The sequence below is a fragment of the Kogia breviceps genome, chromosome 16 (assembly GCF_026419965.1).
Source record: "Kogia breviceps isolate mKogBre1 chromosome 16, mKogBre1 haplotype 1, whole genome shotgun sequence".
Lineage (NCBI taxonomy): Eukaryota > Metazoa > Chordata > Mammalia > Artiodactyla > Physeteridae > Kogia > Kogia breviceps.
In genome coordinates, this window is record NC_081325.1 from 14,751,391 (window position 1) to 14,777,423 (window position 26,033).

General features: G+C 41.4%; 1 long non-coding RNA gene across 2 annotated transcripts in view; it reads left to right on the forward strand.

The window, feature by feature from the left end:
• Positions 1-13,038, forward strand: part of LOC136792820 (uncharacterized) — a 56,965-nt gene extending 43,927 nt beyond the window's left edge. For both annotated transcript variants that reach the window (XR_010837286.1, XR_010837285.1), the window contains 3 exons: positions 3,494-3,752; positions 5,423-5,541; positions 10,272-13,038. This is a non-coding gene — a long non-coding RNA (uncharacterized lncRNA). The remainder of the gene's footprint in view (positions 1-3,493; positions 3,753-5,422; positions 5,542-10,271) is intronic.
• The last annotated feature ends 12,995 nt before the right edge of the window (positions 13,039-26,033 follow it).

The window sequence follows — 26,033 nt, forward strand, 5'->3', positions numbered from 1 at the left end:
TGTGCGTGGGTTTATCTCTGGGCTTTCTACCCTGTTCCATTGATCTATATTTCTGTTTCTGTGCCAGTACCATACTGTCTTGATTAATGTAGCTTTGTAGTATAGTATGAATTCAGGGAGCCTGATTCCTCCAGCTCCATTTTTCGTTCTCAAGATTGCTTTGGCTATTCGGGGTCTTTTGTGTTTCCATACAAATTGTGAAATTTTTTGTTCTCGTTCTGTGAAAAATGCCAGTGGTAGTTTGATAGGGATTGCATTGAATCTGTAGATTGCTTTGGGTAGTATAGTCATTTTCACAATGTTGATTCTTCCAATCCAAGAACATGGTATATCTCTCCATCTATTGTATCATCTTTAATTTCTTTCATCAGTGTCTTATAATTTCCTGCATACAGGTCTTTTGTCTCCTTAGGTAGGTTTATCCCTAGATATTTTATTATTTTTGTTGCAATGGTAAATGGGAGTGTTTCTTTAATTTCTATTTCAGATTTTTATCATTAGTGTACAGGAATGCCAGAGATTTCTGTGCATTAATTTTGTATCCTGCTACTTTAGCAAATTCATTGATTAGCTCTAGTAGTTTTATGGTAGCATCTTTAGGATTCTCTATGTATAGTATCATGTCATCTGCAAACAGTGACAGCTTTATGTCTTTTCCAATTTGGATTCTTTTTATTTCCTTTTCTTCTCAGATTGCTGTGGCTAAAACTTTCAAAACTATGTTGAATAACAGTGGTGAGGGTGGGCCAACTTGTCTTTATTTTATATTCTATTTTGTCTGATATGAGAATTGCTACTCCAGCTTTCTTTTGATTTACATTTGCATGGAATAGCTTTTTCCATTCTCTCACATTCAGTCTGTATGTGTCTCTAGGTCTGAAGTAGGTCTCTTGCAGACAGCATATATATGGGTCTTGTTTTTGTATCCATTCAGCAAGCCTGTGTCTTTTGGTTGAAGCAGTCAATCCATTTACATTTAAGGTAGTTATCAATATGTATGTTCCTATTACCATTTTCTTAATTGTTTTGGGTTTGTTATTGTAGGTCTTTTCCTTCTCTTGTGTTTCCTGCCTAGAGAAGTTCCTTTAGCATTCGTTGTAAAGGTTGTTTGGCGGTGCTGAATTCTCTTAGCTTTTGCTTGTCTGTAAAGGTTTTAATTTCTCCATTGAATCTGAATGAGATCCCTGCTGGGTAGAGTAATCTTGGTTGTAGGTTTTTCTCCTTCATCACTTTAAATATGTCCTGCCACTCCCTTCTGGCTTGCAGAGTTTCTGCTGAATGATCAGCTGTTAACCTTATGGGGATTCCCTTCTGTGTTACTTGTTGTTTTTCCGTTGTGGCTTTTAATATTTTGGGGGTCTCCTTTTCACAGGCTGCAGGTTTGTAGTTCCCGTTGTTTTTGGTGTCTGTCCCCAGTGGGTAAGGTTGGTTCAGTGGGTTGTGGAGGGTTCCTGGTGGAGGGGACTGGTACCTATGTTCTGGTGGATGAGGCTGGATCTTGTCTTTCTGGTGGGCAGGTCCTCATCTGGTGCTGTGTTTTGGGGTGTCTGTGGCCTTATTATGATTTTAGGCAGCCTTTGTGCTAATGGATAGGGTTGTGTTCCTGTCTTGCTAGTTGTTTGACATAGGGCATCCAGCACTGTAGCTTGCTGGTCATTGAGTGGAGCTGGGTCTTGGTGTTGAGATCGAGATCTCTGGGAGACTTTCACCATTTGATATTATGTGGAGCTGGGAGGTCTCTTGTGGACCAGTGTCCTGACCTTGGCTCTGTCACCTCAGTGGCACAGCCTTGATGCCTGGCCAGATCACCAACAGCCTGTCCTCCATATGGCTCAGAATAAAAGGGAGAAAAAAAAGAAAGAAAGAAAAAGATAAAATAAAATAAAGTTATTAAAATAAAAAATAATTTTTAAAAAATAATTTTTAAAAAGTAATAAAAAAAGAAATAAAGAAGAGAGCAACCAAACCAAAAAACAAATCCACCAATGATAACAAGTGCTAAAAACTATGCTAAAACAAACAAAAAAACCTGACAGACAGAACCCTAGGACAAATGGTGAAAGCAAAGCTATACAGACAAAATCACACACAGAAGCATACACATACACACTCATAAAAAGAGTAAAAGGGAAATATATATATATATAAAATTGCTCTCAAAGTCCACCTCCTCAATTTGGGATGATTCGTTGTCTATTCAGGTATTTCACAGAGGCAGGGTACATCAGGTTGATTGTGGAGATTTAATCCGCTGCTCCTGAGGCTGCAGGGAGAGATTTCCCCTTCTCTTCTTTGTTCGCACAGCTCCTGGGGTTCAGCTTTGGATGTGGCCCCGCCTCTGCATGTAGGTCGCCTGAGGGCGTCTGTTCTTGTCTCAGACAGGACGGGGTTAAAGGAGCAGCTGATTAGGGGGCTCTGGCTCCCTCAGGCCGCGGGGAGGGAGGGGTGCGGACGCGGGGTGAGCCCGCGGCGGCTGAGGCCGGCGTGACGTTGCAGCAGCCTGAGGTGCGCCGTGTGTTCTCCCGGGGAAGCTGTCCCTGGATCCCGGGACCCCAGCAGTGGCGGCCGCACAGGCTCCCGGGAGGGGAGGTGTGGAGGTGTGGAGAGTGACCTGCGCTCGCACACAGGCTTCTTGGTGGCCGCAGCAGCAGCCTTAGCGTCTCATGCCCGTCTCTGGGGTCCGCGCTGATAGCCGTGGCTCGCGCCGTCTCTGGAGCTCCTTTAAGTGGCGTTCTTAATCCCCTCTCCTCGAGCACCAGAAACAATGGTCTCTTGCCTCTTAGGCAGGTCCAGACTTTGTCCCGGACTCCCTCCCGGCTAGCCGTGGCGCACTAGCCCCCTTTAGGCTGTGTTCACACAACCAACCCCAGTTCTCTCCCTGGGATCCGACCTCCGAAGCCCGAGCCTCAGCTCCTGGCCCTCGCCCGCCCCGGCAGGTGAGCAGACAAGCCTCTCGGGCTGGTGAGTGCTGGTCGGTACCGATCCTCTGCAGGAATCTCTCCGCTTTGCCCTCCACAACCCTGTGGCTGCGCTCTCCTCCGTGGCTCCGAAGCTTCCCCCCTCCGCCACCCACAGTCTCCGCCTGTGAAGGGGCTCCTAGTGTGTGGGAACCTTTCCTCCCACGGCTCCCTCCCACTAGGGCGGGTCCCCGTCCCTATTCTTTGTCTCTGTTTATTCTTTTTTCTTTTTCCTACCCAGGTACGTGGGGAGTTTCTTGCCTTTGGGGAGGTCTGGGGTCTTCTGCCAGCGCTCGGTGGGTGTTCTATAGGAGAAGTTCCACGTGTAGATATATTTCTGATGTATCTGTGGGGAGGAAGGTGATCTCCGCATCTCACTCTTCTGCCATCTTGAAGCTCCTCCTGATTTTTTATTTAATCATCTGGTTTTCCTTGTAAGAATGCAAACAAAAACTAAACATAAATGTAAAAATTGTAAGTGGTTAAAAGGGGATTATTGCAAGTTCAGTTTCAATGCGGATATGTTTTCCTTTTAGTTACAAATAATATTTACTAAAGTGAAAATTCACTGTAAGTACTTTGGAAAGAAGTGCCTTGGCCAGGGAACAAGAGAGTAACATCCCCAAGATGGCGGCATGGGTCGCTCCTGACTAGTCTCTCCCTCACAAAAAGAACGACTAACAACTATTCAAGAACAAGATACCACTGAAAGAGTCCTAGAACCCTCAGGGGCGAGGCTGAAGCACCTCCCTGCACCACGGAGACCAAGACAGACTACGCTCTGGGGGCAGAAGGGTAAGAGAATTGGCTCCACATTGACCACATCATCACTCCCCCAGCCAGCTCAGCACCTAGCAGAGGGGTCTCCCCTGAGCCTCCAGCTCCTCCAGTGGGAGAAGAGAGCGCAAGGGGGACACCCAGCCTCCCCCCAGTATCGTGGGTCACTTTGTGGGAGCCCCTACTGTGATCTTGCCCCACAGGGATTGCAGGGGAACCTGCAGAGCACAGGAAACAATTACTGACTAACTAGGGAATATGTTTTAAGATTGCCTTTTTGTTTCCCCATTTTATTCTAGAAACTGTGTGGCTCAGAATCGTGAGGAAAGACAGTAGTGCTTCCTCTCATTATGAGAAGAATGGATGACTTTACGTTGTCAAAGAGAAAAGATTTTTAAGGAAAAATAAACAAACATCACAATTTTTGTCTCTGTATAAGAAACTCTCACCCAGAGATATATATGTTAAGAACTGGACAAATATTTTGAAATATTTTACTGAGCCAGTGAAACTGTGAAACTTATTCTCCACATAAGACATATACAATATTTAGTTCACAGGAATGTCTATGTGATAAAAGACGTGAAGTATTGTTGTCTAGGTATTAGAGTTAGTCTGCTATTCTTCCAATGAATGAGTAATATCCCTCAAAGGAATTAACTAAACTTTAACTAACTTTATAGTTTTTCCATCCTAGAAAATTTAGTTTCTAGGTATATTGCAGTAAGTAACACACAATAGCAATAGTAATAGTGTTCCAATTACAAATTCTGTACAATATATTACCCCCAAAACTTAGTAGCATAAAATAAAACCATTTTATTATATCTCATTGGTTCTCTGGAACAAGAATTTGGACGGGACTAGGCTGGGTGATTTTTGGCTCCTTGCACTGTTGACTGAGGTCACTTATTGGTGCTCCAATTATGATGGATAGGTTTGTTTGGAGAGTGCAATACAACTACACTTGCATTTCTGGGGGTGGATGGAAGACTGAGTTCACTTGGGACTGTCAACCAGAGAGCCGAAACATAGTCTCTCTACCATGGCAGTTTCAGGGTACTTGGATTTCTTACATGACAGCTAGATTTCTTCACAGCTACCATCTCAGGACAACCAGGCAGAGCTGCATCACTTCCACCACATTTTCTTGGATAAAATTGAGCCATTGGGTCAGGTCAGGTTTCAGTGACAGAGGAATTAATTTGGCCATTGGGTCAGGTCAGGTTTCAGTGACAGAGGAATTAATCTCCATGTCTTGATGGGGAGCAAAAAGCTGATATTGTGGAAGCACTTAGAGAATGGGACATGTTACGGCCATTTTGAGAACACACTCTGAAAGATGCATTTTGGAAACTCATTTATTACCTACGTTTCCTTAAGTAATAAGTGGCACATCTGGAACTTGAACCTAAGCCAAGCACGACTCCAAAGACTTTTCCATAGGAATTTTTAAATGGATCTGAGAGAAATAGACAGAGAGGCATAGAAACAGAGATAGACAAAAAGAGAGAGAATACTGTGTTTTGAAAACTCATTTCTGATTACAAATTAAATTTTGAAAATACCAAATAGTTTGCCATTTACCTCTTATTTAAAGGTATTTATCCTACCAATGTATCATTTGAATCAAAGATCCAGTAAGGTGAGATTTATTCATCTCTTTTACCTTTTATTCTTTTTTGTAGCATAGTGCCTGATGTAAAGGAAGTAATCACTAAAGATTTGATGAAGAAGTGAATGAACGTCATGTATAAATGCTGGCAAAGGGAAGTTAATTTGTATTTGAAAAAATAAAGGCATAGTCGTAAGTATTTTCTAAGACACACAACATCTTATCTTTCCTTTGTATTGCATATTAGAGCCATTACCTATGAAATTATATTCCTAGGTTCTAGATTTAAAGGGCTTAAATATGTACATTCCCTTCCCCCTTCTTAACAATAACTTCACGTTAAAAATTATTTATATAGAACTACTTTTTAAAAATAGTTTGTGTATAACAGTATGTTGGTTATTCCACATATGACATTAACTTAAATAAAATGTTTATAGTATATTAAAATGCTGCAATTAAAAGTAACAGCAAATAACTTACTATACCTATTTATTTAAAACTTGAGAAATTACATGATTTCTGACTTTGACTTACTATTTAAGAAGTTAAATATTTTAAGGTGTATTTAATTAAAATGTATATAAATATATGTCATATGTGGAAATGTATGTATCAAACTGTTATAATTTTTTAAAGTAACAGTTAATTTTATTCCACACTCATAAATTCTCGCTCTTAAAACATGGGAAATGGATAAATAGTATTTGTTTCTAAATTCTGTCAGAATTTCACAAGGCAATAGAGAGGATTTTTCCATTGCTTAGGAAGGAAGCACTTGGTATAATTTGTTTGCTCAGAGGAAATGTTTCCATATGAGAAAACACAATGTTACCATGGTGATACATCCAAAAAAGCATTTAATAAATTCAGGATGACATAAAACCTATTCTGCTTTAAAAAATAGTCCAGATTTTTTAAATATATGAAATATATGGATAAATTTATTTTTGAAAACTTTATAAAGAAATGTTTAATAAATAAAAGTCAATATTAGATTTGATTATATTTCAAGCTTATAAAAAGAAAACTTATTGGATTTCAAGTCAGTCTCTTTATTTCCTTTTACTATGTTTGTTAACATTGGAAAATATCTAGTATTTTGTGGGTAATGTGAAAGGATCACATTTTATGGATCTGTGCAGAAATATCAGAGAATATATAAATACACTATAAAATCCATCCAGTCCAGGAATTGGTGGATTTCCTTTTATGTCTTTATCTAAAATGAGCATTATTCTGTTGACTACATTATTTTCCTAAGCCCTTAGCTGGCAGGATGAAAGGTAACTATTCAATATGTGAGTAAGTCGGTAGAAAATGGCATTTATTACCCATCAGAACCAGAATTTGATTATTGCTAGCATTTTTTAATATGGCACTTACCTAGGGAGATAAAGGGAAGAGAGAGAGAAAAAGACAATAAATACAAAAGCAAAACTGTGTGCTACACTTTGACTTCTCTGTGTGTGGAATGAGCGAGTCTATAATAAAAATCACTTTCTTAGCCTCTTGGACTTGTACGCCCCATGTGGTTTTTCCAGATCAGTCTTTATAGTCTCAGAGCCTCATGGATCTGAGTCTCTCACAAGTTCAACTGGCTTGCCTGGGTTTTAGCGACCCTGGCTCCCTAAAACCAAGCAAGAATTACTTAATCAATTGAAATTGGCTTTAAACAATTATTTCATGAATCCTTATTAAAGATAGAAATTTTCTGTGAAAATAGTTTATTTAAAAGAATATATTAGTGTACATAAGAATTCATCATACATGGCAGGCGATGTTAGATGCTTATTGAATAAAAGAACAATCACATATAGATAAATGATTTGGAATTCAGCTAAGACAAGAAAAGGTAGCAGTTTGGGATGATAAAATAGTTGAACACAATCAGAACCTGAAACAAAGATGTAACTGCAGTTAGTTTATTTGTGCGGTGATGCCCTGAAGCAGCAGCAGCAAGCAGAGAAGGATAATGAAACACTGAGCTCAAAGTATTTACTTTTTATACCAAAACCTCCGGTACTGGGCTTCCTTCCCTGGTGGCGGCGCAGTGGTTGAGCGTCTGCCTGCCGATGCAGGGAACACGGGTTCGTGCCCCGGTCCGGGAAGATCCCACGTGCCGCGGAGCGGCTGGGCCCGTGAGCCATGGCCACTGAGCCTGCGCGTCCGGAGCCTGTGCTCCGCAACGGGAGAGGCCGCAACAGTGAGAGGCCCGCGTACCACAAACAAACAAACAAAAACCTCCAGTACTTTGTAAACATAAGCACATGAAGTCATCTAATACCTTTGTGATTCGTAATACCTAGATTCGTAAGCTGCAATGTTCTCAGTTCCATTATTCTTAGGAAAGCCAGAAATACTAGAAAATTTTGGTTCTTTAGACACAGGAGAATTAAAATTCCAGTGACAGAACTGAGGACGTATGAGCAACTTTTACAGAAACTATAGAGGCCACAACATATGTCACAAATAAAATTGTCACATGCCAACTCCTAGCAGCTGCAATTCTAATTTCTCAGCATCCTCCAGTGCCAAACAGAGTCACAGAGGTATTTTTCCAACAGTGTAAATCACTACCTGCTCACTTGCCATCAAAACATGTATTTTTAAATTTTCCTTAGAAAGGAAAACTCAGAAGAATCTTGGAATTATTTCCTTCTCTGACCAAAGTGATACTGTCATGATTATGTCTATATCGTTAATATTTTCATGGGGCATCTATTTGCAGAGAGGTTTCAAATATAATATTTCATGTAAATCAGATAGGTCCAAAGGTATTATTTTTGTTTACATTTTGGGAGTAGGAAAACCAGTAGTCCTAGAGGCTGAGTGACTTAGCTGATACCACATGGAATAAGGAATAGTTCAAAGATTCCACATCCCAGTTCCCCTTGACCTCACTAAGGTGGAGGGACTGGATAACACCCCTGACTCTAGGGAAAATGCTTGTCCATTGTTAATTCTGTATCATCAAAGAACCTTTGTATAGTCTGAAAAGAATAAACACTTTCAGAGGAAAAAGTGAATATCCCTAGGACCACATTCATATCTCCAATGAAAATGCAGGGCTTATTTCATTTCTTTGTGTTGAATCAAATTAAATCTTGCATGAAAGAATTTATCAAAATAGTCATTAGGTAGAAATTTTTAAAAGCATAAATCCTGTGCAAATGACTGCGTCTTAATGGAGCAAGTGAAGTCATTTATTTTCTTTGCTAAAGCTAACATCTGGTAAATTTATAGCTCACTGTACTGTAGTTTAATGGCAATAACAAAAATGCTGTTATCACACCAATGGTTGACCAATATAAGGAATAAATGTTATCATCCAGAAAATAACCCCCTAAGAAAATGTTTTTCTAACTGATTAGCAAAGCTGGCACATGGGGAACCTACATAATGAGACAAATTCGTTTCTTAGCAACAGGAGAATAAAACAGATTGAAATATGATGAGTTTGACAATGACAATGAATGGGGGAAAATCAGTGTAACTTGAAAAAACTCAGCAGGAGAGAAGTTGATATTGTATAGATGAAAGCTGCAGAATGCTTTTAGTTTTAAAAGATTTTGAGCATAAATCCAGCTTGTATAAGAGTATGATATTTGTGGCAAAACAAAAATCTGAAGAAAGAAAATTTGTTTTATAGAAGAAAACGTTCCACTGTCTTTCATTATATTGGAAACTCTTACAATCTAACAACTAATATATTAAGGAATGATAGTAAAGGAATAAATCATACTTGTATGCTTTTTAAATGCTGTACTGGTGAACTAATCAAAAAAGGAAACACATTTTACAGATTAACAGGAATTTTATTACACTAGGAGGGAATTTTCACTAAAGATCATGATATATCAAAAATGTTAACGCATTTTCTCAAAACTGATTTGAAGTTTCAGTGGAATGGGGAAATTTTAATACACAATATAAATATCTAATTCAATTCAATGAATACTTTTGATTAATAATAATAATTTACTGGGTGCTTACTATGAACGAAGCTCCTCCTAATCAATTTATATACATTATTTTATTTGATCTTTACAACACCAGTAAAAGAGACCCTTATTTTTCTCATTCCACAAAGGAAAGCAGACACCTAAAAAACTTTGCGGTAGGCAGAGTTCTAATATGACCCCTAAGAATCCTACCCTGTTATGTGCACACTCCCTACCTCCCCTGGTATATATAATTTCCCTTCCCTTAAAAATAGGCAGAAGAGTGAACATAACTGTTAAGTCACTTCTGTGATTAGGTTACCAATTCGTTCATTTTGTGTTAATCAAAAGGAGTGTTATATGGGTGTACTGATCTAGTTAGGGGAATGCTTAAAAGTGACCACTTCTTGAAGGTAGAGAGATTGGAAGTGTGAAAGAGGGCCATGTTATAAGGACCTGAGGGATGCCTCTAGGAAATGAGAGCAATCCCTGCTGGCAGCTGGCAGGGTGACAGGGACCTCAGTCACACAGCTGCAAGGGGGAGAATTCTGCCCAGGACCAGTGAGCTTGGACAAGGGCCTAGAGCTTTAGCAGGGGGTCTTAGCCCTGGAAGTCACCTTGATTTCACTCTGTGAGCCCTTAAGAAAAGGACCAGTACCCAGGAAAATGACATTCAGAAATTTCAAGGTGATTAATGGGTGTTGTTTGAAGCCATTAAATTTGTGATAATTTGTCATGAGGCAATAGAAGAATAATACAGTACATAAAGTTCTATTGTTGTAAAGTGAGTGAGATGGAAACACAGGGCAGTCTGGTGATGGTCTCCCTTTCAAACATCTTCATATCAATCCCATATAAATTAGGGTTTTTTGTTTGTAACTTACTGAAATTGACTTCGGCTAGCTGAAATGGAAATAAAAGGATTTCATTTCATATGAAATACTGAATATCTCACACAATTTTTTTTTTTAAAAAAAGGAAAGTAAAACAAACAAACAGCCTCAGGAAGAACAAGACAGAAGGCAGTTTCCGGAATCCCTGTTTGAAGATCTGCAGTCTTTGGGAGAAGCTGCTGTTGGAAGGTGGCTGTTTCCACTGCTTCGGTCATGAAGCTCAAGATTCAGATTCCCTGGAAAGACTGGCTGACGGCCACACCTCGGTCACAGCCTCACACCTGCAGACAGAGGGGCCGGAAGTGTGATCGACAATCTTCTAGGATCACAAGAAGTAGGAGGAAAGGAAGTAAGCCTGGACTGCTTTTCATTTCTGTTTGGGAACAGTTGGGTGATATTAGGGTTCTCCAGAGAGATAGCACCAGTAGGGTGTATATATAGAGATTTCTTTTAAAGAATCAGTTCTACAATTAGGGGGAACTGACAAATCCAAAATCTGTAGAGCAGGCTGGCAGGCTGGAAATTCTGGCAAGAGTTAATGCAGTCTTAAGTCCAAAAGCAGTCTGGAAGGCAGAATTCTTTCCTCTTTTGGGGACTCTCAGTCTTTTCTCTTAAGGCCTTCAGTTACCTAGATGAGGCCCACACACATTATGGAGGGTAATCTGCTTAGCTCGAAGTCTACTGATTTAAATGTTAATCACCTCCGAAAAATACCTAGACTGGTGTTTGGCCAAAAACTAGGAACTGTAGCCTAACCAAGTTGACACATAAAATTAACCATCACAGGGGGTCTTGTAAAATTTGGTGGGGGGGGCTTCCCATGCTTCCACATGGGACTTACTCTATGATAACCCTTTATTCTGGGCCAGGGAACAAATGAAAGGATTCTGAAAGTTAGAGAAGATGTCTTTCTATAATGAATGTCACAATATTATCAAAGTTTGCATTGAAAATTATATAAACACCATAAATATTATCTTTAGCAAATTTACATTAATAAGAAAAATAAACTACTTAATTGAATTTTCAAACTGGAGGTGAAAAAACATTGCTATCATGATGAAACATTTATCTGAAAATTCCTTTCACCTTATGTCCAATTTACTACTCATATTAATTGAGTAAGCATCATGCATGAAGAAGCATTATAGTACATTTAACAGGATTTGATCAAAATATCCTTGGGACCTGACTTTTTTTTTTTTAAACATCTTTATTGGAGTATAATTGCTTTACAATGGTGTGTTAGTTTCTGCTGTATAACAGTGAACAGCTATATGTATACATATATCCCCATATCCCCTCCCTCTTGCATCTCCCTCCCACCCTCCCTATCTCGCCCCTCTAAGTGATCACAAAACACTTAGCTGATCTCCCTGTGCTATGCAGCTGCTTCCCACTAGCTATTTTACATTTGGTAGTGTATATATGTCCATGCCACTCTCTCACTTCGCTTGGGACCTGACTTTAATGTGATTCCAGAATTATAGTCAAGAATTGAAACGTGCTATCTTTGAGAAAAAATTATATTTTGAATTTGTATCGATTTTAAATTTATTCAATTCATTCACCCATTCATTAACTTATTTAACAAATACCTGAGTGATTGAATATAATTTTCTGGAGAAAATTATGAGGTGGGTACTGAGATGCCCTTAATCTCGCTGTGTGAGCATTTTCCTCTCTTTCAGGAAGCAGGTGTATTATAAACTATAACTCTCTAACTCTTGAGAAAAGGGCTTCAGGAACTTCTACACCTGCTCAGATTTAGGATGTCCATTTTTTAAGGAAAAGAGCCAAACAGTGACTGATGATTCCCTGCCAAAAGTCATTTTTCAAAATTATGCTTTCATGTTTTTTACATTGGTAGTCTTGTAAATAGATCTGGGGGAGTTTGTCCATTAAAGATCCATAATGACAGTTGTGTTTGAATGTTTTTGTAGACCACGGATTCCACCTTAATTAGGATAAGTGTTTGAGGCATTCCCACCTGGGAGAGTTATGAACTGTATCATGAAGGCTTGGTTGCAAATAGAGGGCTGTTCTCTTCTGTTGATGCTCTCAGATTCAGAATGGTGACAATACTTTCAAATTCAGGCACCCAAGGCAACGTGGATGGTTAGAGACCAATCCCTTATTCAGTGTGAATAACATAAAGCCTTATACTGAGGATAAATAGGAAGTGAAACTCCTCTCGTCCTGAATCTTGCTGTCATTTCTGGAGACAGTGAAATGTAGAGTGAGCTCCAAAGTTAAAATGCATGGGCTGGTGTCCTGGCTCTGCTACTTCATAACTGTGTGACCCTGGTTGGCCTCCTCAACTTCTCTGTGTCTATCTTTCTTTTCAAAATGTGGATAATAATGAAAGGTTTGCAGTGGGGACTGCATGAAATGATATATGTAGAATGCTTAGAACCAGAAGACACTCGTAAGAATTTTAGTAACTAACGTTTAGGAAATATAAATACCCCAATTATGGAATTCGCCAATTTTCCTCATGTAAATTCTCCCACTCTGGCCAATTTCAAGTCACCAGTGTGACATCAGTGCACCCGGAGGTGGGGACATGTACCAACCGGCTCTTGGGAGAAGGAAGAGCGCCAGCTTCAGCTTCCACTGCTTGAACGGTAACTGAACATAGCAAACATTCAAGGAAAATACATGATAAGTGTTCCTATTTGTTGAAAATTTACAACTAAACATGGTCTGATCCAAGAGGTAGACAAATTGTACAGAGCCTGGAACACTCTCCAAGGTTCTGACACCTACACTCCATCATGTCCTGGTCAATAAAAGAAAAATGCATTAAGAAAAAAAAAAAAACAGTAACAAATTTTCAACTAACTGAGATTCTCAAGAATAAAAGAAAGATGAGTCTGTCTGCAAACTTACTCTTCCCAAGCTTCGGTGAGTATTTTTGTATTTGAGCTGCTGTTACCAAGGCCAGGATAATCAATAGCCAAACCACCCAGCCCTCAACCTTCCATGTTGCATCATGGTTCCAACAGTTCTCCAGATAGGAAGCAACCATTCTGAAGCAGAGGTTTTAGTTGTTTGTTTATGTTTGTTTTCAAATTACGGCTTGAGACTTCAGCAGATATTTTCAGAAGCTACTCTATTTAGTTCCAAAGCCAAAGACACCATGATTTGTTTGATGAATTCTGAATTTCTATCAAGTGGGCCGTCTCCAAGCAGGTGAATGGAGGATAGAAGCTTCGTCTTTTTCACAGCAAAGGAAATTTAGGACAAAAATCTGCCTGCAGTGCGTGCTATTCTCTCAATTGGAGGAAATCTCTACTCTTAATTAATGTCACTAATAAATATATATTTATTTAATTTGGGGTTGTATTCCTTTATCTGATATGAGAACATCCTTTTCTTTCTGAGAAAGGAGGCATAATATTAATTTGCTTTTAAGTTATCCCAAAAATGCAAACTAAACCCACACAGTCTGGAGAGTGTGATTCAATCACATAGAAGACTCCTCCCCTCACTTCCCACCTCTCTCACTCTGGGGCCAATTTGCATGATTCTTGGGCATCTGAATTCTATAATTGAAAAAGAATAAATTTTTGAGTCAGAGAGTTCATTGTTTAAATCCTGACCCTACCATACACTGCTAATTAACTTGGGACAAATTATTTAGCCTACAAATTTTATTTGTGACTGCTTTCTCTTCACCAGGCATAGTTTTAGGCCTTCTGTAGGATCAAGTATAAAGGATACAAAGTCCCTGTCCTCATGGAGCTTACATTCTGATGCATGTATATAGAAATTAGTGTATAATACCAAGTAACAATATGAACAAAGAAGAAAAGCAAAGCTGAATTAGAGAGTAGTTTAAGGATTATTTTTTAAAAGACAGTCAAAAGGGATTTCTCTAAGAAGGTGAGGCAGAAGAAAGAGGAGGTGCAAAGTCCCTGGGGTAGAATCATGTTGGTGTGTTCATGCATCAACAAGACAGGCAGTGTGGTTGAGGCAGACTTAGTGAGGGAGACTAATACTGTGGACATGTGTAAGTCAAGTGTATTAGTGTCCTATTGCTGTGTAACAAACAAACACAGACTTAGTGGCTTAAAACAACACAAACTTACTCTCTCATAGTTTCCATGGATCAGAAGTCCAGGCAGAGCTGAACTGTGTCCTCTGCTCAGGGTCTCATGAGGCTGTAATCAAAGTGTTGGCCAGGCTGCATTCTCATCTCAACGCTTGACTGGCTAAGAGTCCACTTCCAGGTTCATTCAAGTTATTGGCAGAATTTATTTTCATGCAGGTGTATGACATTTCCTCATTTTCTTGTTAGTTCTCAACTCCTAGAGGCTGCCCTCAGGTCCTTTCCTGGTGGCCCCCTCAATAAGCAATTCACAAAATGGCTGTTTGTTTCTTTAAAGCCAGCACAAGAATTATCCTCAAGGGGCCTGGTGGCGTAGTTGTCGAGAGTCCGCCTGCCGATGCAGGGGACGCGGGTTCGTGTCCCGGTCCGGGAAGAACCCACATGCCGCGGAGCGGCTGGGCCCGTGAGCCATGGCCGCTGAGCCTGCGCGTCCGGAGCCTGTGCTCCACAACAGGAAAGGCCACAACAGTGAGAGGCCCGAGTACTGCAAAAAAAAAAAAAAAAAAAAGAATTATCCTCAAGAAGGGCCCTGTCCCTCTTCAAATGGATTTTTTTAATCTGATCAAGTCAGGCCCTCTGTGATGATTTCCCTTGTGATTGATTCAAAATCAACTCATCTGGGATCTTGATTATTTTTGCAAAATCCCTCCACCTTTACCATATCAAAAGATACAGTAACTTTTTCAAAAGAGTGATGGTCCACCATAACATCTACGAGTCCCACCCACTCTTTTTTTTAAAATAAATTTATTTTTTATTTATTTATTTTTGGCTGCATTGGGTCTTCCTTGCTGTGTGTGGGCTCTCTCTGGTTGCGGCGAGCGGGGGCTTCTCTTCCTTGCGGTGAGCGGGCTTCTCATTGCAGTGGCTTCTATTGTTGCAGAGCACGGGTTCTAGGTGCGGGGCTTCAGTAGTTGTGGCACACGGGCTCAGTTCTAGAGCTCAGGCTCAGTGGTTGTGGTGCACGGGCTTAGTTGCTCTGAGGCATGTGGGATCTTCCCGGACCAGGGCTTGAACCCGTGTCCCCTGCATTGGTAGGCGGATTCTTAACCACTGCGCCACCAGGGAAGTCCCCCAACCACTCTTTAGACAAGGGGATTAAATAAGACATGTACACCAGGAGCCCGTGTCTTGATAGTCATCCTGGTATTTAGTTTACCATATCAAGGTACAGACCTTAGATTTTACATTAAAGGGATAGAAAGTCATTAGAATCAGAGATGATTTGCAGGACAGCAACATGATTAAGTTAAAAATTTTAAAGGATTACCCTTGCTGCTCTGTGGAGAATTTACTGTAGGGCTACAAAAATAGAGGCATTGAAAAGATCCGGAGGTTTGTTCAGTGGTGCAGGAAATAAATGATGAGAGCTTGGACTACGGTGATAATGATGAGAAAGGAGTCAGATTTTTTATATATTTTGAAAACTGAAGATGGCAAGATCTGATAGTGAATAAGATGTGGAGTAATAATTATATCAGAGGGTTGAAATGAGAATTAACTGAGATGATGTATGTATACAACATGTAGGAGATGCTAAACAAATGTTACCTTTCATTAATACTGTATAGAATTATAATTATTATTTAGAGGAGACATTTTTTCTTTAGAGAATCTCATAGAAAAGAGGATTAGCACCCTGAGAGAATTTAGACATCTACAGCGTTTATTTTAACTCAAAACTGAGGTAATTGTAGATGAAGAAAAGAGCAGTGAAAATTAGGATAAAAAGTTCATTTCTTTCCTTCTCACTGAAAATTCAGTGTACATTATTATTCCTTTTGCCTTATGCTCGACCAAGAAAAAGGGGAGAGTGGTGATTGGATGTGAGATTCAACCTGCATTTAATTGCCCTCTTTAATTCAATCTGGCTCGTGTCCAGAAGTGACAGGTTGTACCAGAGAAAAATAGTTCCTTTCACCTGTGAGAGAGAAAAAAGTTATGGGTTCAAATCTCAGTCTCTGGAGCACCACTAAAGTAAAAGGGTTTATCAAAACAGCCATATCCATGGGTCTCCATGCTCCAGCCCAGAACCGTATTTCAGAATCTCCATTATGTTTGTAAACAAGAAACAGAAAGAAATGAGCCAGCTTTCTCCCTAAAGGATGGCTTAAGTTTAATGAGTCTGTGGTAGTCAGAGCTTTTAACTTCTGAGTATACCAGTTTTAAGAATACACTTTCATGTTATGAATATGATATATACAGGATGGCTTGTCTGTATCCTTTTAGAAACAAAGATAATTGTGATTTTTAAGATGAGAATTATAAACATAGTTTCTCTTACTGGATCTTTCAGGAAAGACATCCTGATATTCAGTAATAAGATATACTGATTGATGGCTTCTAATGTCCAATACATAAAGACTAAGCTGTTAAAACTAACTTTGCAGCTCAGCTGGAGAGAGGGAAGAGGTAGAAAACATCTGAGTGATTAGCTTTATCGCTAGCGCTCACCAGAAAGACAGACACCCTGCTGGCTTTCTGAATAGAGATTCTCAATGCTGTGTGCATAAAAAAATTACCAAGGTCTGGGTCTTGCTCCAACAGATGATGACCTAATTAATCTGGGGTAGATTCTGGGGATAAGCATATTTTTAAACTTTGTTGCTCAATTTGTTCCAGCTTTGGCCAACAAGAGCTCTTTCAGATGGCTCCTGTGCCCCTTGACGTATTCCCATCGTCAAGTGTTTTGGGAGCACTTTCTTATTTTCTTTTGCTATAAAATGCTCCATACTCATCTTGTGTATTCCCTACTCCAACCTTAGAATCAGCCATTTCTCCAAGCAGCTCTGGTTCCTTTTATTGGAAAATGGTATTTTAAAATGAATCTGGATAATCTCTCTCTCTCCTCATAATCTCTCTCTCTCTCTCTCCTCATAATCTCTCTCTCCTCATAATCTCTCTCTCCTCATAGTCTCTCTCTCTCTCTCTCCTCATAATCTCTCTCTCTCCTCATAATCTCTCTCCTCATAATCTCTCTCTCTCTCCTCACAATCTCTCTCCTCATAATCTCTCTCTCCTCATAATCACTCTCTCTCCTCATAATCTCTCTCTCTCTCTCCTCATAATCTCTCTCTCTCTCCTCATAATCTCTCTCCTCATAATCTCTCTCCTCATAATCTCTCTCTCTCCTCATAACCTCTCTCTCTCTCTCCTCATAATCTCTCTCTCCTCATAACCTCTCTCCTCATGATCTCTCTCTCCTCATAATCTCTCTCTCTCTCCTCAGAATCTCTCTCTCTCTCCTCAGAATCTCTCTCTCTCTCCTCAGAATCTCTCTCTCTCTCTCTCTCCTCAGAATCTCTCTCTCTCTCCTCAGAATCTCTCTCTCTCCTCATAACCTCTCTCCTCATAATCTCTCTCTCCTCAGAATCTCTCTCTCTCTCTCCTCAGAATCTCTGTCTCCTCAGAATCTCTCTCTCTCCTCATAACCTCTCTCCTCAGAATCTCTCTCTCTCCTCATAACCTCTCTCTCTCTCCTCAGAATCTCTCTCTCCTCATAACCTCTCTCCTCATGATCTCTCTCTCCTCATAATCTCTCTCTCTCTCCTCAGAATCTCTCTCTCTCTCCTCAGAATCTCTCTCTCTCCTCAGAATCTCTCTCTCTCCTCATAAGCTCTCTCTCTCTCCTCAGAATCTCTCTCTCCTCATAACCTCTCCCCTCATGATCTCTCTCTCCTCAGAATCTCTCTCTCTCTCCTCAGAATCTCTCTCTCTCTCTCCTCAGAATCTCTCTGTCTCCTCAGAATCTCTCTCACTCCTCATAACCTCTCTCCTCAGAATCTCTCTCTCTCCTCATAACCTCTCTCTCTCTCCTCAGAATCTCTCTCTCCTCATAACCTCTCTCCTCATGATCTCTCTCTCCTCATAATCTCTCTCTCTCTCCTCAGAATCTCTCTCTCTCTCCTCAGAATCTCTCTCTCTCCTCAGAATCTCTCTCTCTCCTCATAACCTCTCTCCTCATAATCTCTCTCTCCTCAGAATCTCTCTCTCTCTCCTCATAACCTCTCTCCTCATAATCTCTCTCTCCTCAGAATCTCTCTCTCTCTCCTCAGAATCTCTCTCTCTCTCCTCAGAATCTCTCTCTCTCTCTCCTCAGAATCTCTCTCTCTCTCCTCAGAATCTCTCTCTCTCTCCTCAGAATCTCTCTCTCTCCTCATAACCTCTCTCCTCATGATCTCTCTCTCCTCAGAATCTCTCTCTCTCTCCTCAGAATCTCTCTCTCTCTCCTCAGAATCTCTCTCTCTCCTCATAACCTCTCTCTCTCCTCAGAATCTCTCTCTCTCCTCATAACCTCTCTCTCTCTCCTCATAATCTCTCTCTCCTCAGAATCTCTCTCTCTCCTCAGAATCTCTCTCTCTCCTCAGAATCTCTCTCTCTCTCCTCATAACCTCTCTCCTCATAATCTCTCTCTCCTCAGAATCTCTCTCTCTCTCCTCAGAATCTCTCTCTCTCTCCTCAGAATCTCTCTCTCTCCTCATAACCTCTCTCTCTCTCCTCAGAATCTCTCTCTCTCCTCAGAATCTCTCTCTCTCCTCATAACCTCTCTCTCTCTCCTCAGAATCTCTCTCTCCTCATAACCTCTCCCCTCATGATCTCTCTCTCCTCAGAATCTCTCTCTCTCTCCTCAGAATCTCTCTCTCTCTCCTCAGAATCTCTCTCTCTCTCCTCAGAATCTCTCTCTCTCCTCATAACCTCTCTCTCTCTCCTCAGAATCTCTCTCTCCTCAGAATCTCTCTCTCTCTCCTCAGAATCTCTCTCTCTCTCCTCAGAATCTCTCTCTCTCTCCTCAGAATCTCTCTCTCTCCTCAGAATCTCTCTCTCTCCTCATAACCTCTCTCCTCAGAATCTCTCTCTCTCTCCTCAGAATCTCTCTCTCTCTCCTCAGAATCTCTCTCTCTCTCCTCAGAATCTCTCTCTCTCCTCAGAATCTCTCTCTCTCTCCTCAGAATCTCTCTCTCTCCTCAGAATCTCTCTCTCTCCTCATAACCTCTCTCCTCATAATCTCTCTCTCCTCAGAATCTCTGTCTCTCTCCTCAGAATCTCTGTCTCTCTCCTCAGAATCTCTCTCTCTCTCCTCAGAATCTCTCTCTCTCTCCTCAGAATCTCTCTCTCTCTCTCCTCAGAATCTCTCTCTCTCCTCATAACCTCTCTCTCTCCTCAGAATCTCTCTCTCTCCTCATAACCTCTCTCTCTCTCCTCATAATCTCTCTCTCCTCAGAATCTCTCTCTCTCCTCAGAATCTCTCTCTCTCCTCAGAATCTCTCTCTCTCTCCTCATAACCTCTCTCCTCATAATCTCTCTCTCCTCAGAATCTCTCTCTCTCTCCTCAGAATCTCTCTCTCTCTCCTCAGAATCTCTCTCTCTCCTCATAACCTCTCTCTCTCTCCTCAGAATCTCTCTCTCTCCTCAGAATCTCTCTCTCTCCTCATAACCTCTCTCTCTCTCCTCAGAATCTCTCTCTCCTCATAACCTCTCCCCTCATGATCTCTCTCTCCTCAGAATCTCTCTCTCTCTCCTCAGAATCTCTCTCTCTCTCCTCAGAATCTCTCTCTCTCTCCTCAGAATCTCTCTCTCTCCTCATAACCTCTCTCTCTCTCCTCAGAATCTCTCTCTCCTCAGAATCTCTCTCTCTCTCCTCAGAATCTCTCTCTCTCTCCTCAGAATCTCTCTCTCTCTCCTCAGAATCTCTCTCTCTCCTCAGAATCTCTCTCTCTCCTCATAACCTCTCTCCTCAGAATCTCTCTCTCTCTCCTCAGAATCTCTCTCTCTCTCCTCAGAATCTCTCTCTCTCTCCTCAGAATCTCTCTCTCTCCTCAGAATCTCTCTCTCTCTCCTCAGAATCTCTCTCTCTCCTCAGAATCTCTCTCTCTCCTCATAACCTCTCTCCTCATAATCTCTCTCTCCTCAGAATCTCTGTCTCTCTCCTCAGAATCTCTGTCTCTCTCCTCAGAATCTCTCTCTCTCTCCTCAGAATCTCTCTCTCTCTCCTCAGAATCTCTCTCTCTCTCTCCTCAGAATCTCTCTCTCTCCTCATAACCTCTCTCTCTCTCCTCAGAATCTCTCTCTCCTCATAACCTCTCTCCTCATGATCTCTCTCTCCTCAGAATCTCTGTCTCTCTCCTCAGAATCTCTCTCTCTCTCCTCAGAATCTCTCTCTCTCTCTCCTCAGAATCTCTCTCTCTCCTCATAACCTCTCTCTCTCTCCTCAGAATCTCTCTCTCCTCATAACCTCTCTCCTCATGATCTCTCTCTCCTCAGAATCTCTGTCTCTCTCCTCAGAATCTCTCTCTCTCTCCTCAGAATCTCTCTCTCTCTCCTCAGAATCTCTCTCTCCTCAGAATCTCTCTCTCTCTCCTCAGAATCTCTCTCTCTCCTCATAACCTCTCTCCTCATAATCTCTCTCTCCTCAGAATCTCTCTCTCCTCATAACCTCTCTCTCTCTCCTCAGAATCTCTCTTTCCTCATAATCTCTCTCTCTCCTCATAATGTCTCTCTCTCTCCTCATAATCTCTCTCTCCTTATGAGGAGACAGAGAGAGATTCTGAGGAGAGAGAGAGAGATTCTGAGGAGAGAGAGAGAGAGAGATTCTGAGGAGAGAGAGAGAGATTCTGAGGAGAGAGAGAGAGAGAGAGAGAGATTCTGAGGAGAGAGAGAGAGATTCTGAGGAGAGAGAGAGAGAGAGATTCTGAGGAGAGAGAGAGAGATTCTGAGGAGAGAGAGAGAGATTCTGAGGAGAGAGAGAGAGATTCTGAGGAGAGAGAGAGATTCTGAGGAGAGAGAGAGAGATTCTGAGGAGAGAGAGATTCTGAGGAGAGAGGTTATGAGGAGAGAGAGAGATTCTGAGGAGAGAGAGAGAGATTCTGAGGAGAGAGAGAGAGATTCTGAGGAGAGAGAGAGAGATTCTGAGGAGAGAGAGATTATGAGGAGAGAGATTCTGAGGAGAGAGAGAGAGATTCTGAGGAGAGAGAGAGAGATTCTGAGGAGAGAGAGATTCTGAGGAGAGAGAGATTATGAGGAGAGAGGTTATGAGGAGAGAGACAGATTCTGAGGAGAGATTCTGAGGAGAGAGAGAGAGATTCTGAGGAGAGAGAGAGATTCTGAGGAGAGAGAGAGAGATTCTGAGGAGAGAGAGATTCTGAGGAGAGAGGTTATGAGGAGAGAGAGAGATTCTGAGGAGAGAGAGAGAGATTCTGAGGAGAGAGAGAGAGATTCTGAGGGGAGAGAGAGAGATTCTGAGGAGAGAGAGAGAGATTCTGAGGAGAGAGATTATGAGGAGAGAGAGATTATGAGGAGAGAGGTTATGAGGAGAGAGAGAGATTCTGAGGAGAGAGAGAGATTCTGAGGAGAGAGAGAGAGATTCTGAGGAGAGAGAGAGAGATTCTGAGGAGAGAGAGAGATTCTGAGGAGAGAGAGAGAGATTATGAGGAGAGAGAGAGAGGTTATGAGGAGAGAGGGAGATTCTGAGGAGAGAGAGAGAGATTCTGAGGAGAGAGAGAGAGATTCTGAGGAGAGAGAGAGAGATTCTGAGGAGAGAGAGAGAGATTCTGAGGAGAGAGAGATTATGAGGAGAGAGGTTATGAGGAGAGAGAGAGAGATTCTGAGGAGAGAGAGAGATTCTGAGGAGAGAGAGAGATTCTGAGGAGAGAGAGATTATGAGGAGAGAGAGAGAGGTTATGAGGAGAGAGAGAGATTCTGAGGAGAGAGAGAGGTTATGAGGAGAGAGAGAAAGATTATGAGGAGAGAGATTATGAGGAGAGAGAGAGAGAGAGATTATGAGGAGAGAGAGAGATTATGAGGATAGAGAGGTTATGAGGAGAGAGAGAAAGATTATGAGGAGAGAGGTTATGAGGAGAGAGAGAGAGAGAGATTATGAGGAGAGAGAGAGATTATGAGGATAGAGAGGTTATGAGGAGAGAGAGAAAGATTATGAGGAGAGAGGTTATGAGGAGAGAGAGAGAGAGAGATTATGAGGAGAGAGAGAGAGATTTTGAGGAGAGAGAGAGAGAGATTATGAGGAGAGAGAGAGGTTTTGAGGAGAGAGAGAGAGATTATGAGGAGAGAGAGAGATTATGAGGAGAGAGAGAGATTATGAGGAGAGAGAGATTATGAGGAGAGAGAGAGGTTATGAGGAGAGAGAGAGAGATATTGAGGAGAGAGAGATTATGAGGAGAGAGAGAGAGGTTATGAGGAGAGATTATGAGGAGAGAGAGATTATGGGGAGAGAGAGGTTTTGAGGAGAGAGAGAGATTATGAGGAGAGAGAGGTTATGAGGAGAGAGAGAGATTATGAGGAGAGAGAGATAGATTATGAGGAGAGAGAGAGAGATTATGAGGAGAGAGAGAGTTTATGAGGAGAGAGAGATTATGAGGAGAGAGAGAGATTATGAGGAGAGAGAGAGGTTATGAGGAGAGAGAGAGAGATTATGAGGAGAGAGAGAGTTTATGAGGAGAGAGAGAGATTATGAGGAGAGAGAGAGATTATGAGGAGAGAGAGAGGTTATGAGGAGAGAGAGAGAGATTATGAGGAGAGAGAGAGAGATTATGAGGAGAGAGAGAGAAATTATGAGGAGAGAGAGAGATTATGAGAAGAGATTATGAGGAGAGAGAGATTATGAGGAGAGAGAGAGAGGTTATGAGGAGAGAGAGAGATTAGGAGGAGAGAGAGAGGTTATGAGGAGAGAGAGAGATTATGAGGAGAGAGAGAGATTATGAGGAGAGAGAGAGGTTATGAGGAGAGAGAGAGAGATTATGAGGAGAGAGAGAGAGATTATGAGGAGAGAGAGAGAAATTATGAGGAGAGAGAGAGATTATGAGGAGAGAGAGAGAGATTTTGAGGAGAGATTATGAGGAGAGAGAGGGATTATGAGGAGAGAGAGAGGTTTTGAGGAGAGAGAGAGAGATTAGGAGGAGAGAGAGGTTATGAGGAGAGAGAGAGAGATTATGAGGAGAGAGAGAGAGATTATGAGGAGAGAGAGAGGTTATGAGGAGAGAGAGAGAGATTATGAGGAGAGAGAGAGATTATGAGGAGAGAGAGAGAGGTTATGAGGAGAGAGAGATTATGAGGAGAGAGATTATGAGGAGAGAGAGAGAGATTATGAGGAGAGAGATTATGAGGAGAGAGAGAGGAGAGATTATGAGGAGAGAGAGAGGTTATGAGGAGAGAGATTATGAGGAGAGAGATTATGAGGAGAGAGAGATTGATTATGAGGAGAGAGAGAGAGATTTTGAGGAGAGAGAGAGAGATTATGAGGAGAGATTATGAGGAGAGAGGGATTATGAGGAGAGATTATGAGGAGAGAGAGGGATTATGAGGAGAGAGAGAGAGATTATGAGGAGAGAGAGAGAAATTATGAGGAGAGAGAGAGATTATGAGAAGAGATTATGAGGAGAGAGAGATTATGAGGAGAGAGAGAGAGGTTATGAGGAGAGAGAGAGATTAGGAGGAGAGAGAGAGGTTATGAGGAGAGAGAGAGATTATGAGGAGAGAGAGAGATTATGAGGAGAGAGGTTATGAGGAGAGAGAGAGAGATTATGAGGAGAGAGAGAGAGATTATGAGGAGAGAGAGAGAAATTATGAGGAGAGAGAGAGATTATGAGGAGAGAGAGAGAGATTTTGAGGAGAGATTATGAGGAGAGAGAGGGATTATGAGGAGAGAGAGAGGTTTTGAGGAGAGAGAGAGAGATTAGGAGGAGAGAGAGGTTATGAGGAGAGAGAGAGAGATTATGAGGAGAGAGAGAGAGATTATGAGGAGAGAGAGAGGTTATGAGGAGAGAGAGAGAGATTATGAGGAGAGAGAGAGATTATGAGGAGAGAGAGAGAGGTTATGAGGAGAGAGAGATTATGAGGAGAGAGATTATGAGGAGAGAGAGAGAGATTATGAGGAGAGAGATTATGAGGAGAGAGAGAGGAGAGATTATGAGGAGAGAGAGAGGTTATGAGGAGAGAGAGATTATGAGGAGAGAGATTATGAGGAGAGAGAGATTGATTATGAGGAGAGAGAGAGAGATTTTGAGGAGAGAGAGAGAGATTATGAGGAGAGATTATGAGGAGAGAGGGATTATGAGGAGAGATTATGAGGAGAGAGAGGGATTATGAGGAGAGAGAGAGGTTTTGAGGAGAGAGAGAGAGATTATGAGGAGAGAGAGATTATGACGAGAGAGAGAGATTATGACGAGAGAGAGAGATTCTAAGGAGAGAGAGAGAGATTATGAGGAGAGAGAGAGATTATGACGAGAGAGAGAGATTATGACGAGAGAGAGAGATTCTAAGGAGAGAGAGAGAGATTATGAGGAGAGAGAGAGATTAGGAGGAGAGAGAGAGATTATGAGGAGAGAGAGAGAGATTATGAGGAGAGAGAGAGGTTATGAGGAGAGAGAGAGAGATTATGAGGAGAGAGAGAGATTATGAGGAGAGAGAGAGAGGTTATGAGGAGAGAGAGATTATGAGGAGAGAGATTATGAGGAGAGAGAGAGAGATTATGAGGAGAGAGATTATGAGGAGAGAGAGAGGAGAGATTATGAGGAGAGAGAGAGGTTATGAGGAGAGAGAGATTATGAGGAGAGAGATTATGAGGAGAGAGAGATTGATTATGAGGAGAGAGAGAGAGATTTTGAGGAGAGAGAGAGAGATTATGAGGAGAGATTATGAGGAGAGAGGGATTATGAGGAGAGATTATGAGGAGAGAGAGGGATTATGAGGAGAGAGAGAGGTTTTGAGGAGAGAGAGAGAGATTATGAGGAGAGAGAGAGATTATGACGAGAGAGAGAGATTATGACGAGAGAGAGAGATTCTAAGGAGAGAGAGAGAGATTATGAGGAGAGAGAGAGATTATGACGAGAGAGAGAGATTATGACGAGAGAGAGAGATTCTAAGGAGAGAGAGAGAGATTATGAGGAGAGAGAGAGATTAGGAGGAGAGAGAGAGATTATGAGGAGAGAGAGATTATGAGGAGAGAGATTATGAGAAGAGAGATTATGAGGAGAGAGAGAGAGGTTATGAGGAGAGATTATGAGGAGAGAGAAAGAGATTATGAGGAGAGAGAGATTATGAGGAGAGAGATTATGAGGAAAGAGAGATTATGAGAGAGAGAGATTATGAGGAGAGAGAGAGAGAGATTATGAGGAGAGAGATAGATTATGAGGAGAGAGATTATGAGGAGAGAGAGAGAGATTATGAGGAGAGAGAGAGGTTATGAGGAGAGAGAGATTATGAGGAGAGAGATTATGAGGAGAGAGAGAGAGGTTATGAGGAGAGAGAGAGAGAGAGAGAGATTATGAGGAGAAAGAGAGATTATGAGGAGAGAGAGATTATGAGGAGAGAGATTATGAGGAGAGAGAGATTATGAGAAGAGAGAGATTATGAGGAGAGAGAGAGGTTATGAGGAGAGATTATGAGGAGAAAGAGATTATGAGGAGAGAGAGATTATGAGGAGAGAGATTATGAGGAGAGAGATTATGAGGAAAGAGAGATTATGAGAGAGAGAGATTATGAGGAGAGAGAGAGAGATTATGAGGAGAGAGATAGATTATGAGGAGAGAGATTATTAGGAGAGAGAGAGAGATTATGAGGAGAGAGAGAGGTTATGAGGAGAGAGAGATTATGAGGAGAGAGATTATGAGAAGAGAGAGAGAGATTATGAGGAGAGATTATGAGGAGAGAGAGAGATTATGAGGAGAGAGATTATGAGGAGAGAGAGATTATGAGGAGAGAGAGATTATGAGAGAGAGAAAG